Source organism: Oreochromis aureus, linkage group 3 (genome assembly GCF_013358895.1).
Source record: "Oreochromis aureus strain Israel breed Guangdong linkage group 3, ZZ_aureus, whole genome shotgun sequence".
Classification (NCBI taxonomy): Eukaryota; Metazoa; Chordata; class Actinopteri; order Cichliformes; family Cichlidae; genus Oreochromis; species Oreochromis aureus.
This window is the reverse complement of record NC_052944.1, coordinates 115,750,204-115,764,806: the sequence shown is the minus strand read 5'-3', so window position 1 is coordinate 115,764,806 and position 14,603 is coordinate 115,750,204. Positions and strand designations below refer to the sequence as shown.

Below are 14,603 nucleotides of genomic sequence, written 5' to 3'. Positions count from 1 at the left end.
CAGAGCATGTGAACGCAGCTCCCACTCTTGATTAACATCTGTAACTGTAACTGTAACTCCCAGGTAACCATAGTTAGCCTGCCACGTCCAGTAGTCTCAAAAGAGAGTAACAGCTGGTTCACGTTGTAATGCCGTGGTTCACCTCGTCAGACCGACTGTTACCCACTACAGGGAGTTTATGTCTGTCAAGATTTAGCTATTTTAAGTCTTCAGCCCTTTGCTCTTCTGGGTTACTTCAAAGAAAGACTGATATTATTACTGACCCACTTGGTCAGTGTAAATCTTCCCTTTTGCCTGAAGTGCTAAAAGAGTCTTCCCATGTCAAGAGATGTATTCTAAAGATACTTCTTCAGCTGAGAGTCAGAGAGCAGAAACACACAGTTTTACTTGCAGCAAGGGCAGTCACAGAGCGCTCGCACCTGAGAGTGGGGGCTCTGGGACTTGCCCTCTGCTTCTGCCCTGGTCTTTATTTTTACATCAGGGTCATACAACAAACGTAGTGGTGGCTCCAGACAGACAGGGTCAACAAACGTAGGTGCGTTTGTTCATGACAGTAGAATGTGGATGTGTATGTGTGTGTGTCTGTATGTGTGTGTGTGAGAGAAGCGGCTCCTCTTCCTGGTAGGGAGTAAAACTGCTTGTTCAGCTCTTATTATCGCTAGAAGAAGAAACTGCTCCTTCTTTGTACGATATGATATGATATGATATGATATGATATGATATGATATGATATACCTTTATTAGTCCCACAAGGGGAAATTTCATGTTAAGGCTGCCGACCTATTGCACGCAATGGCGGCGCCATCTTACCCATCCGACCATACATACAATACACAAACATCACATGGGGAAGACAGGTCAGAGGGGTATAACATGGAAAAAGCACTACATGAGGAAAGATAAGGAGAAAAAAAAAATAACTCCCCCCAGACTGAGCTCCAACAGGGAGATCAGTTTGAGAACAGAAAAAAAAAAAACACCTCTGCACATAACACATGAAAAAACTCTTAATACAACATAGAAACACATGACAAGCAACAGAGGTGGGTAAAGAGTGAGAGACAGCCAATGTAGACAGTACATCCGGGCCTGCAGCCTATGCGCTGGTCTCCTTGATCCACCGTCAGCATCGGAAGGGAATAAGCGTCGAAGGCGTTTGGAGGGGGAGAGGGGATGAGTGTATATCTGCATGTGTATATATGTCTGCGTGCGTGTGTGTGTGTATGTCCAGAGTTCAGCTGAGACAGTGTCCTTCGCCCTGCCAGGCTAAGTAAACAGTCTTCCAGCCAGCCCAGGTGGCCTTGCATGGAATGGGAAGAAACAGACTCAACGCAGTCGTTATCAGGGTGTTTTTGTTCAGCTCCAGCCTTGAGACCACAGCTGGCGCCGAAGGGGTAGCCACATTACGATGGTGATTTTTCTTTTACAAACCACTCATGAGAATTTCGAGCCGTTTTTAACACTCCGACACTGGTCTCTCAATCTCCCGTTGGATAGCTGCCAGTTTCTCCATGATGTTATTTACCTTCAATTCTGTGGTCTTGTCACTCTTTTGCTCACAGAGCAGATTCTGAGACCTCACAACCACAGCCTACTGATTCGTGATGTATTCCAGCTTCCGCCCATAGGTGTTGTTCTGAGCAGATTCTTCCCTGATGTATCCCAATATCCGCTCAGAGATGTTATTCTGAGTATTCACTGCAGCCGCAAGCACCTCCAGGATCTTAACTGTGCTGCTCTCAGTGAGCCCATTCTGAGAAGCTGCACCTCGTCCCATCGATTCAATCCCAGCGGGCAGCCTTGTGGGGGGTTTGAACAGCCGGTTCCGCTTTCTTAATTCTTCGATAAGCCAGGGCCAGGCCAGCTCCGATCAGCAAGAACCCTGTTATCATGGTTCTGAATAGGTAGATATCTTCAGCGTCCTCGATCAACAGTCCCGCCAGGCACACGATCCTCCATTTCTGCCACCCATCCATCGTGTATCCGGCAGGGAAAGTCCCTCCAGGGCACTCGGCCTCTCCCGAGCCCAGACTTCTCGTTGAGAAAAGGGTGTCAATAGCATTCAGAGACCAGTTGATCAAATCCATAATTCTCTTTTAGGTTTTAGACACAGACTGTGAGAGAGTGTTCCAGGGAAAGTAATACAAAAAACACAAGACTAGACAAGGACATAAGAAGCTAAGCAGGGAAGATAAGGGAAAGGAGAGGAGAGGAGAAAAATGCGACCGCCTTCGCTGAGAGCCAAAGAGAGTAAAGAGCCAAAGAGAGTAATAAGAGGGAACAGAACAGAACAGGTCTTGTAGTGAACAACAGTCATCAAAAGATGATGCAGTATTCTTTCATTCGCAGACTTATATTATTAAAAGATTATACTGACTACTAAGTACAATTTTCTATTAACATCCCCAAACGGATAGCATCTGCTGCGGAAGCCACACTCTTCAAACAATCAACCACATAGAAGTTACCTTTTACTGTTTCACATACCTTGTCTAGAAATTCCGTTTGGTGGTCCTCAGATGTTTTTCTCAAAACAAAGCTGGGGTAGCTCGGAGAAGAGACGACACCACACAGATGAACTGTCATGCAGCATTAAACAATATCTTTGCGTAGATCTCTGCATGGTTGCCACAAAAGACTCATTGGCAACTTTAACTTGATAAAAAAAAATAAAGTTTTTATATCACCCATAAATGCTACTGGATGCTGTCGAAATCAAAGCAAACCCTCTAGCAGTTTTCTTGTGAGACTGGGACCTTGTAAGAGCTCTGGAACGATGCCCCACAGTGAAATACAACTCTTATGGAACCTTTCATGAGATGGTAGAAAGCTTGATGAGGAATGTTTCACAGCTGCAGCAGCAGTCGTGTGGTGTAATAAAGGAGGACCCAAGATGCAGATCCATTGTTGCTGATTTTTCCATGATCTTCTTGAACTTGAGGTCCCCTCTTGACAAACCCTTTTCATCTGAAACTTTTTCAGAAAAGTCATAGTTATATTCACTTTTCAACCTTTCCTTTAACTTACAAACAGACATCTTATTCACAAGATTGGTAGTTAATCATTTCCAAATCAATATTATTTGTATGGACAGCAATTTTCCCTCAAAAAAGTGAACATGTGGTTAAGCGATGCGGTTAAAATCTTTAGGTGCACCTAACTTTTGTGCTCGTTCACCTAAGAAAAAACAGTTAGGCACACCAGTGCAACCATGGCACAAAGTTAGTCTAGAGCCCTGGGAAGGCTCTTTAGAGGACTCTGGACTTGCAGTTATTTAGTTATTTTCTTTTTAAATGATACAAATATACTTCGTCTTGTAACCGGAATGTTGCCGGTTCGAGCCCTGGCTCAGAAAGTCTTGGTCATTGTGTCCTTGGCCGAGACACTTCACCTACCACCTACTGGTGATGGCCAGAGGAGCCCATGGTGCAATATGGCAGCCTTGCTTCTTTCAGTCTGTGGCTACAACTGTAGCTTGCCTCCACCAGTGTGTGAATGTGAGAGTGAATGAATAGTGGAAATGTAAAGTGCTTTGGGTGCCTTGAAAAGCGATATACAAATGCAATCCAATCCATTATTTTCTCCCACTGTAAAAATCAACTTGTATGGTGGGGGATCCAAATTGTAAAATGGTATTGTTTTGCCTGTTTGAGCTTGGAGAGTAGGAGTGTCAAACTCAATTGCACAGGGGCCCTAATCTCAAGCCACACTTTACCTTGCGGGCCAAACAAGATAAACATTTATTGAAAACACTAAAACAATGGTTTTTTTTAAACATAAATATGAATAAAAACGGAAAGGAATATTATTCCATTATAAATTAAAGTTTATTAAATAAACTTAAAAAACAACCCTTAACTTTAATTATTTTGCTCTCCATAAAAATATATACTGTGAAAATTATGCAAGTTAGAAATATGAATAGCAAACTCTGAATTCCCACATAAAAGACTGAAATTGATGGTTACTTAAACCTTTTGCTTGGATAAAATATAGGGTTTGGGTTACGGTGATGAATTTTAGGACTTTGACACACAGCGTTTCCTGGTGTATGATGCAGTGAGTGATATGTTGTTAACTGACTGGTAAAGTGCTCTTCTTGCATCTTTACTCTCTTCCTGCTCATTTGTGCACTTTTTTCACCGTACAACACTGGGGCTCCATCTGTTGTAAGACCAACAAGTTTGTCCCAGGGCAGTTTCATGTCGGTTACACTTTGAAAAACGTTTTGAAAAATGTGTTTTCCTGTCGTTGCAACGATATAATGTCCAATATTTCCAAGACAGTATGGAATAAAGTTTTTGCTTCTTTCACTACACTGTGTTCTTCAGTGGCCATCTCACAAACCCCATCAGCATTCCTATTTCTGCTCAGGCTCACATTTGCCAAAATCTGCATTTCTTTAGCTCTTCAACCTTCTGTAGTTTCTTCTCTGCAATTAGGCTTTTCAGCTTAGCCTGACGTTTTGTCTCGTAGTGCCATCTTCAATTAAATTCCTTAATTACAGCCACGTTAGCTCCACTAATAAGCACTGATGGGAATAACGGCTTTACAAGTAACTAACGACGTTACTTTTTTCAGTAACGAGTAATCTAATTAATCACTATTCCTATCGTTACAACGCCGTTACAGTTACTAACAAGAAAATGCGGTCTGTTACTATTTTTCATTAAACAGACGGTCGAAGCTGTGTTCAGCTTACCGCATCTTAAATCAGTTGCACCGAAGTAGCTGACTACGCGCGTGCTCCCGTGGACGGTAATCACGATCACTGTCTAGCACAACACCTGGAGCTAAGGAGGCAAAACAATTGCAGTGCTGCTGTTTGACTGAAGAAGAATAAAGTAGTCATGGTAAGCCAATCACACGACCACTTAAAGACAAAGCAACAAGGTGATATATACCAGTTTATAAATTGTGTTGATAGGCCACGTAAAACCAGAGTCATGATAAACAATATATACGCTGCGCTTTTTCCTCAATAGTTTCGTCACATTTACTGTCTAAGGACAGCGCTAGCAAGCACTCTCTGCTCATGACCAAAAACCCCGCAAAAAAACAGAATGTTTTCGGAGTGTAAGCGAGAGAGAGAGAGAGAGAGAGAGAGAGAGAGAACAGAAAAAAAGAGAGAGCGAGTTTTGAGATGTGAGAGATTTGTGACGTTTAGCATGTTTGGTAATGTTTGGTAATCTGTGTAGGTAATGTGTTGTCTTGTGTAGCTAGTGTGTAGTGTTGTGGATATTTTTGTGTTGTCAGAACAATGAGGTGACTGCTGTCTCCAGGTAGAAACAGGAGTGATACGCCTGCTGCTGTCAGACCTGCAGGTATCAGGCTGTGATGTTCTCCTTTATAGTGGACAGAAATTATTTTTTGGGAGAGGCACAAATAATTTGTGTGACATCTTATTCAATGCAGAATAGCTGATTGTTCTGTAATTAGTTTGAAATGGTTATTTTAAAAAAAGCCATTTGACCTTAGAACTAAAGAAACTTCTTGGATAAGAGGTGAAACGTCTTCAAGCAACTTAAAGAAGTCCAGATGCGATAGATGTTATTGTGACAAACAGAAAATGATTGTTGACAGATAGATTGTTCTTTTGTGTGTCTGCAGTCTGTCTGGCTGTCTGATCACAGAGGAAGGCTGTACTTCTCTGGCCTCAGCTCTGAGCTCCAACCCCTCCCATCTGAGAGAGCTGGACCTGAGCTACAATCATCCAGGAGACTCAGGAATGAAGCTGCTGTTGGCTGGACTGAATGATCCAGGCTGGAGACTGGACACTCTCAGGTATGGAGAGAATGTCTGATAGAGGAGGAAGAGTTGGAAATATTTCCTGTGTCCTTCACTCTGTCACGGTCTGCTTGGCAGACCATGGGGACATGGGGAAAGGAGTACCCAAAAGCTGGACTAAACAGCAGTAAACAGTGCGTTTATTAACAGTGCAGTAAATATTCACAGAAATAATCCCTGTGCATTTCCCTAACTCCCGTTTCATGCCTTTCTCCCAGATTAGTCGGCGTCTTTTGCTCTCCGCTCCCGTGTGTCTGCACTCTCCGTGATCACTGCTCTGGCTTTCCATGCTCTTTTTGCAGTAAAAAATAGAAAAACATCAAAACAACAAGAAAAAAAAACAGTTCAAAAGTCCAGCCCCTGCTCCAGTGGCAACAAACACAGTTCCAGCGGCCGACCCAGTGGATGGCAAAATAGGAGAGGCCTGCTGTGGAATAGGCAGTGGCAGCAAAACAGTTTAGGTGGCCTACCTCTAACCTCTTGGTGGATGTGCTGCAGCTCCAGCGGCCTGCCACGCGCCCAGTGGTGGTGACGTTGCTCCTCTGGCAGCCTGCCCCGGGACCGACGGCAATGACGCTGCAGCTCCGGCGGCCTGCCACTGGTCCGGCGGCAGTAGAATGGCAGTAGAATGGCAGTAGAACGGCAGCTCCGGCGGGCGGCCACGGGTCTGATGGCAGTGGCGCTACTCTGGTGAGCAACAGCGAGGTGTGGCACGTGATCTATGATGTGCTGGTCATACTTGACATGGACGGCGTGGAGGATGTGGAGGGCGCACTGGACGTAGAGGTACCTCCGGAACACTGACTTCCAGCTCTGGCTGAGCGGGTCCCTCCGGCACACTGACCTCCAGCTCTGGCTCCTCAGCAGGCCGTGCGGTCTCCTCCCCCGGCTTGCTGAGCTCCTGCTCGAGCTCACTGAGCTCTGGCACGGGCTCGCCGAGCTCCTTTGCCGGCGGCGCTGCAGCTACCGATTGTCGAGCCGAAGGTGATGAAAGTGATACGGCAGCTGTAGGAGGTGGATGTAGTGGCCGAGTAGCGGAGGTGGAACAGATGACGACTAAAGCAGCCCCTCTGACCCTCCAGCAGTGACTAATGTGGGACCAGCAGGAGTATCGGCCTCTGGCTGAGGGTGTAAATGAGTGGCTGACTGGACTAAAGACTGAGCTATAGGTAGTGGTAGTGAGTTACATGTGGGGCAGGTGACTGAGTTAAATGCGGGGCAGCTGACAGAGTTACATGCGGGGCAGCTGACAGAGTTACATGCTGACCAGCTGACAGAGTTACATGCTGGACAGCTGACTGAGTTACAAGCTGGGCAGCAGACTTGGCTGTGCTACGTCTATGGGCTGTGTTAAGGCTACGGGGTGTGCTACGGCTATGGGCTGTGCTATGGCTACGGTGTTAGGATTTACACCGTCTGGGGTAGCATACACAGATGAGGTCCATGTTGCTCACCGCTGCAGGCTCGCTAAAGTTTTTCGGCTTGCTGAACTCCTCCGGCTCGCAAGTTTCTGCTTGGGCGGCGTGAGCTTCACCGGCTGGAGCTGAGCAGGTCCGGGCGGCGTCGTAGCAGCAGGTGGTGGAGAGGATGGCAGAGTGGTGGCTGCAGACAGATGAGACGATGGTGGCACAACAGCTGCAGATGATGAAGCAGTGAGTGGCTAGACCTCCGACTGAGGTGATGCAACCTGCTCTAACGGTTGGCTCACAGCAGCATCAGCGGCATCATCGGCCACTGCACACACAAAAGCGGATGGTGAGGGAAATGAAAAATTGTCCTTATTACTCACCACAGCTGGCTCTTGAGATGTCCAGGAATTCGGCTGCGGTAAGGAGCGCCAGCAACGCAAACGTTGTTTCTGTGTACAGGCCGGGGCCGGCGTGTCAGGCTTAGGATCCACCAGCTGGCCAGGATGGAGAGTGGAGGTGGAGTGTTTTAATGAGAAAGTCCACGAAGATCGGGTAAAGCGCATCCAAATCCCAGGGGAAACTAGACAGTGTCTCCTTCAGCCGTCTTCCACAGTTAGATGAAATTCGTCATTCGTTGACCCCGAATGCTCCAGGGTCCGTGACATACTCACTTTCTGTTTGTTTCATGCAGATGAGACGTGAACTGACCAATCAGGGAAATGTATGAGGTCTTCAGGAGAAATTCTCCAGGAATAGTTTGCAGTTATCCCAGTGTATTTAACAGTGTAGATAAATTAATCTTTGTATAGGAAGACCATAAACATATTTATCCCAGATTAAAACAAACACTGGAACCAGGTAAAACTATTACCTTAGCTTTATCAAAAGTCAACAAATCATTGTGTTATAATGAGCAGAACTGCTGCTGTAAGTGCACTGAGCAGCTCCTTCAGTGGCAGGCTGCGGCACCCACAGTGTGGGATGGCGAGATTTTGCAGGTCTTTCCTCCCAATGCTGTCAGACTGTAGAACAATCTTATCTTATCTTATCTTATCTTGATGCATTCCCAATCATCCAGGAAAGTAAATCTCCAAAAGTTGATTCTGTTCATCTGGACATAGCGTTTTGTGGGAGAAACATTTCGTCACTCATCCAAGTGACTTCTTCAGTCTCAGCTGACTGCAGGTTTCCCCAAATCTTATAAACAGTACATTTGCATAATGACTGAAACCAGCCCACTGAAGGAACAATGGGCTGTGAGGTCAGTTCCTTAATCATAATTATGCAAATTACCATGACCATTGATCAACAATCACTGACCAAAACCCACTGATCAAAGACCACTGATCAATGGCCATGAGTACCATTCACAGAGAGTTGGGGAATGGCTGCAATCACAACATTGTAAGATGGCGAAAGATGTACCCTTAGGCCCCCTCCTCGATTCAGAGATGGTCTTTCCCTCTTCACGTAAATGGCCTCCTTGACTCCGCGCTCAAACCAGCATTCCTCCCTGTCCAGGATGTGAACATCCTCATCCTTGAAAGAGTGTCCACTGGCCTGTAGGTGTAAATAGACTGCAGAGTCCTGGCCTGACGAGGTAGCTCTTCTGTGCTGTGCCATCCTCTTAGCCAGAGGTTGTTTGGTTTCCCCAATGTATAAATCCTGGCAATCCTCCTGGCACTTAACAGCGTACACTATGTTACTCTGTTTGTGTCGGGGGATCTGATCCTTGGGGTGGACCAGATTTTGGCGCAGCGTATTTTGGGGTTTAAAAGCCACAGAGACCCGGTGTTTAGAAAAAATGCGTCTCAACTGTTCCGATACTCCTGACACATATGGGATCACTACAGGTTTTCACCTGGGCAGCGGTTGTCCTTCTCTCCTGGATCGGCTGGAGCTTTGTTTAGGCGCTGTTAGAGTGAATTGTTAAATGTTTGTCATTTTTATTCTTACCATTTGTACTTTAACTGTGTGTTGAAAGGAATTCTTTTGTTCTCCCCTCCTCGGATTCTCGAGGTTCTGGGTGAGGGGCTATAGTGTTTTATTGCAGATACATCCTATCTGGAAGATCTGCTTCTTTTGATGTGGTAAAACTTCCTGCCCTTTGTATGGCTTCACTGTGTTATCTAGGGTGAACCATAGATTGGGTGTGGGAGGTTACCCTTTATGACCTAGGATGTTGTTCCTGCTTTATGACCCTTTTGGTCAGCAGCACACACACACACACACACACACACACACACACACACACACACAAGGTATTCTTTGTTCACATGTATGTCATATGTTAATGAACCTATGCATATTCATGTAACCACAATAAAAGAGCAGTGTTACGGGGGAGCGGACGAGAGCAACTGGGGTCAAGCGAAGGAACGGCGCCTGTCCAGTTCTCTCCCGTGCACGTGAAACATTAAGAATGTTGCCTACTCGCGTCTTGCTTGCTGTGTAATCACATTGCCTTCAACGTTCCAGCGAATAGGTTCAAGCTACAAACCTATCAGCGCCCTTCCAGCTTTGACAAAAGTCCAGCTGGGATAACCACATTTACTCAGGGCCTTCTTGATGTGCTGTTCTTCTGCCTCCCTGGCCGTTGTGTCAGTGGGGATGGTGTTCGCTAGCGTCCTGATGACACCCAGTTTGTGCTCCAGTGGATGATGAGAGTCAAACCTTAGATACTGATCCGTATATGTAGGTTTACGGTACACGTCAGCTTTTAGATGTCCCCCATTACTGATGGAAATTTCACAGTCTAAGAAGGCTAACCTGCCACTTTTCATATCCTCCCTGGTGAATTTGATGTCGGTCGACCGAGTTAATGTGATCCGTGAAGTGTTGTACATCCTGAGATTTGATTTTCACCCAGGTGTCATCGACATATCTGAACCAATGGCTTGGTGGTGTTCCAGGGTAGGATAGCAAAGCCCTCTTTTCCACTTCTTCCATGTACAAATTGGCCACGATGGGTGAAACTGGGGAGCCCATGGCACACCCGTGTTTCTGCCTGGGGCGATCGTGGCTGGAGTTGGCAGTTCGTCTTGTAATCGGAATGTTGCTGGTTCGAGCCCCGGCTCGGACAGTCTCGGTTGTTGTGTCCTTGGGCAAGATACTTCACCCTACAGCCTACTGGTGTTGGCCAGAGGGGCCGATGGCGCGATATGGCAGCCTCACTTCTGTCAGTGCGCCCCAGGGCAGCTGTGGCTACAACTGTAGTTTGCCTCCACCAGTGTGTGAATGAATAGTGGAATTGTAAAGCGCTTTGAGGGTCTCGAAAAGTGCTATACAGTATAAATGCAATCCATTATTATTATGATAGAACTGACCCTTGTATGTGAAGTAGGTAGGTGGAATGAAGACACAGTTCCAAACAACCTCTGGTGAAGCAGATGGCACAGCACAGAAGAGCTACCTCGTCAGGCCAGGACTCTGCAGTCTATTTACACCTACAGGCCAGTGGACACTCTTTCAAGAATGAGGATGTTCATATCCTGGACAGGGAGGAACGCTGGTTTGAGCGCGGAGTCAAGGAGGCCATTTACGTGAAGAGGGAAAGACCATCTTTGAATCGAGGAGGGGGCCTAAGGGTACATCTTTCGCCATCTTACAATGTTGTGATTGCAGCCATTCCCCAACTCTCTGTGAATGGTACTCATGGCCATTGATCAGTGGTCCTTTGATCAGTGGGTTTTGGTCAGTGATTGTTGATCAATGGTCATGGGAATTTGCATAATTATGATTAAGAAACTGACCTCACAGCCCATTGTTCCTTCAGTGGGCTGGTTTCAGTCATTATGCAAATGTACTGTTTATAAGGGTTGGGGAAACCTGCAGTCAGCTGAGACCGAAGAAGTCACTTGGATGAGTGACGAAACGTTTCTCCCACAAAACGCTACGTCCAGATGAACAGAATCAACTTTTGGAGATATCTTATCTTATCTTATCTTATCTTAATCAGAGCTGTGGTAGCAGCTGACAACTCCATGGAGATGTTTTGTGTAGATTTAAAGGCAAACAGCCCTGCACAATTGCATTTACATATTTCAGTGCTTTCATAGACAAATTTCACAATGTGCTGTCAAAAACCAACACACTTTTAAATCAGAACATAAACAGGTTTCCGGTGGCACATGAAAATAACACTGCACTCACTAAGAGGTCTTGTACAGTAACGACATTGACACCAAGATGAGAAAAACAGTTGGCAGCAAAGGCAAAGAGGTGTCCTTTCCAGCTAAGTAGAAGAGAAATATAAAGATATTGAAGGTCACTGTTGAATCACTCATATTTCTTTCAAAACAACTGTGTACTGAGAGATCCAGGCTCAGTCCAAATCATCATCAGTTTGATCCACGTATGGACTGACATGTATTTGTGAAAATGTTGGATTGTTCCTTTATCACTGTCTAACAGTATGTGTATGAAAGTCATGTAATGTCCATGTGTGCATGCTGATTGTGCTGGTCTGACCCCCCTCCTCCTTTCAGGGTGGAGCCTGCTGGAGTCCGATGGTTGAGACCAGGTCTGAAGAAGTGTAAGTGTGTTTTTAATGTGATTCATGAAAACAAAGCAGCACACATTCAACCATCTTCAAACTGTCACATCACTCATTCACATCTCTGATGTCAGGAGTCATCATCAATGGCCTATTAAGGGCTCTGTTGGCTCTTAGGTGACGGTTTCCTTGTGGCTGCGTGCAGTGGGGCTAGGGGAGGGGCCCACGCCAGTCCTGGACCCACCCAGGGGCAGCCGGGTTCTGGGGGTGCTCCGTCTCTGGGCTACACACATGCACCAACACTACATATGAGTGGGCGGAGGGAGGTTTGGCATCTTCACACACCCCTGTTCCCTGTTGGGGGGGGGGGCTAGGAGGAGGAGTTGGCTGTTCGATTGGGGTCTGGAATGTGGGGCCTCCCTGCTGCTGCCGAGCCGGGGCAGTCTACTTCTCTCCACCCCAGAGAAAAGGGTAACACTACCTGGGTCTTGGTGCACTTTCCCCCTCCAGGGGCAAGGGTACGTAGACCAGGGGCTTAGGGTACGCTTGGGGAGTGTGATTGTGTGTACAGTGTCTTTATTTATGTCTGTCTCCATGTTGGGGGAGTGTTGAGTAATTGCATATGAGAGCATGAGGGTGGGAATGGATGTCTGTATCTGTGTGTGCTTGTATGTCTGTGTCCATATGTCAGGTTGGGTATCAGACGCCACCTCTCTGGGGACATCTCAGGCCCTCCAGTGTATGGAGGCATATCTCCCCCCTCCACTTCCCCTGCCGGTGGCAGACGCCCTCAGACATCAGTGCGTTGGTGGTGCCTTGGGGTTTGGGGATGGGCGTCCAGGTACACACTGGCTGGTAGCAACTTGTCGGGGCATGGAGCCTGGGGCTCGCTCAGGCCACTTTGGGGGTGGGGTGCCCTTGGCCTCTTCGCCTGGGGCTCGGTCACTCTGGCACAGCTGGCTGCCGGCGGAGCTCATGGGCACGTCACTGCAACCCCCCCTGGCTGCTCCGCGGCTGCTGAGTGACCCCTCATCTGGGACTCTCCTCAGCTCTTTCTGGGATAGTGGCGCGGCTGCCCCTCTGTTGGTCTTCCTTGGTCTCTTGTGTTCTGAGGGCCTCTGGATGTCTGGAGTCTTGATCTCCTCCATACCTGCTTCATGCCCTGGAGGACGGGGCTGTGGCTCCCCCACACCCTCTAGCAGATCATTACATGAAGGAACCTTTTAAATACAAGCGTGCTCACACACACAAACTACACCCTTTTTGGCTCCTACCTCAAAGCACACTGTGCGCTGTCGATCATACGTGCTGCACAATAATGTTTAACATTTAGTATTTACTGTTACATTCCTATAGATCGTCGTAATGATGTTGTTTATTATATTGCTCTTTTTATCTGCTTGTTTTCTCTTTTTTCTTTCTCAACATGTGATCCAGGTGATTGATATATGTATTTTTGTCTGCTTATTTTGTTGTTTTTTATATTCTTGCCCTTTATCACTGTCCCTCTTTCCCACTGTTTTTCTTTTTCTTCGCCTTTAGACAATAATTCTAATGGCAAAAGAGCCAAATGGGACAGGCAAAAAAATAAAAGGAGTCATCAAAGTGTCAATCAATGAACAGATGATGGATCAATAACTGCAGCTGGATTGTGTTTGTTCTCTCCATCAGATTCCTGTCAACTCACAATCGACACAAACACAGTACACACAAACCTCCAACTGTCTGATAACAACAGGAAGGTGACACATGTGGAGGAGGTTCAGACATATCCTGATCATCCAGACAGATTTGATCACTGGGAACAGCTGCTGTGTAGAAATGGTCTGACTGGTCGCTGTTACTGGGAGGTCGAGTGGAGAGGAAGAGTTTTTGTATCAGTGAGTTACAGAAGAATCAGAAGGAAAGGAGACAGTGAAGACTGCTGGTTTGGACACAATGCTCACTCCTGGAGTTTGTGGTGCTATAATGGTGCTCCTCGTTCTGTCAGACACAATATGACAGAAATATCCATCTCCTCCTCTTCCTCCCCCTCCTCCTCCTCCTCCACCTCCTCCTCTGTCTCTAACAGAGTAGCAGTGTATGTGGACTGTCCTGCTGGCACTCTGTCCTTCTACAGAGTCTCCTCTGACACTCTGATCCACCTCCACACCTTCAACACCACATTCACTGAAACTCTTTATCCTGGGTTTAGACTCTGTGATACTATAAAGGGATTCAAAATCCACTATGGTTCCTCAGTGTCCCTGTGCTGAGTGGAGTGTAAAGAGTGTCCTCCTGTTAGAGAAACACTCTGACTGTTGAACAGATAGTTCAGTCTGTACATGTCTGTCTCTTTCACTCACAAACACGTTTTCAGATTCATGGATTCAATCAGTTGATGTTTGAAACTCTTCTAAATGATTCCTTGTAAACTTCTTCCTCTTCAGTCCTTCAAAGATGGAAGCACCCTTTATTCCAGGATCCACATGTTGTTTTTCTGTCCTTTTCCACTCAAAGCTTCACAGTGAATATTAGTATGTTGCGTTTCTCTGAAGCTCAGTTCACAACCAGCTCTTCTGCATTTTCAAGAAGTCTGAGCTCATTAAAATGAATCCAAATGTTTGATTTCTCTTTCTTAATGGTATGTTTCCTTCATGGCTGAATAAGTGGACATCCAATAGTACTCAGTGTATCAAATATTAAAGACATTCAGCATCTCTCATGTTTCTGTCATTCTATAAAAATAGCTGATTTTAAAACTGATCCAATCATAGAAACATGAACATTCACAATGATCAGATCAATACGTACAGCTCTGATGTCACTCTGATGTCACTCAATCTCCTTGAAGTCTTTATTGATGGTGATTTGTATGGAGGACCACAAGAGCCGCATCGAAATAAAAAACTCTGTGCTTAATTAATGAATTG

General features: G+C 46.1%; 1 pseudogene; it reads left to right on the top strand.

Annotated features, from left to right (window-relative positions):
- The window catches only part of LOC120437910, a 31,527-nt pseudogene extending 17,132 nt beyond the window's left edge, over positions 1 to 14,395 (top strand).
- Positions 14,396 to 14,603: the final 208 nt, after the last annotated feature.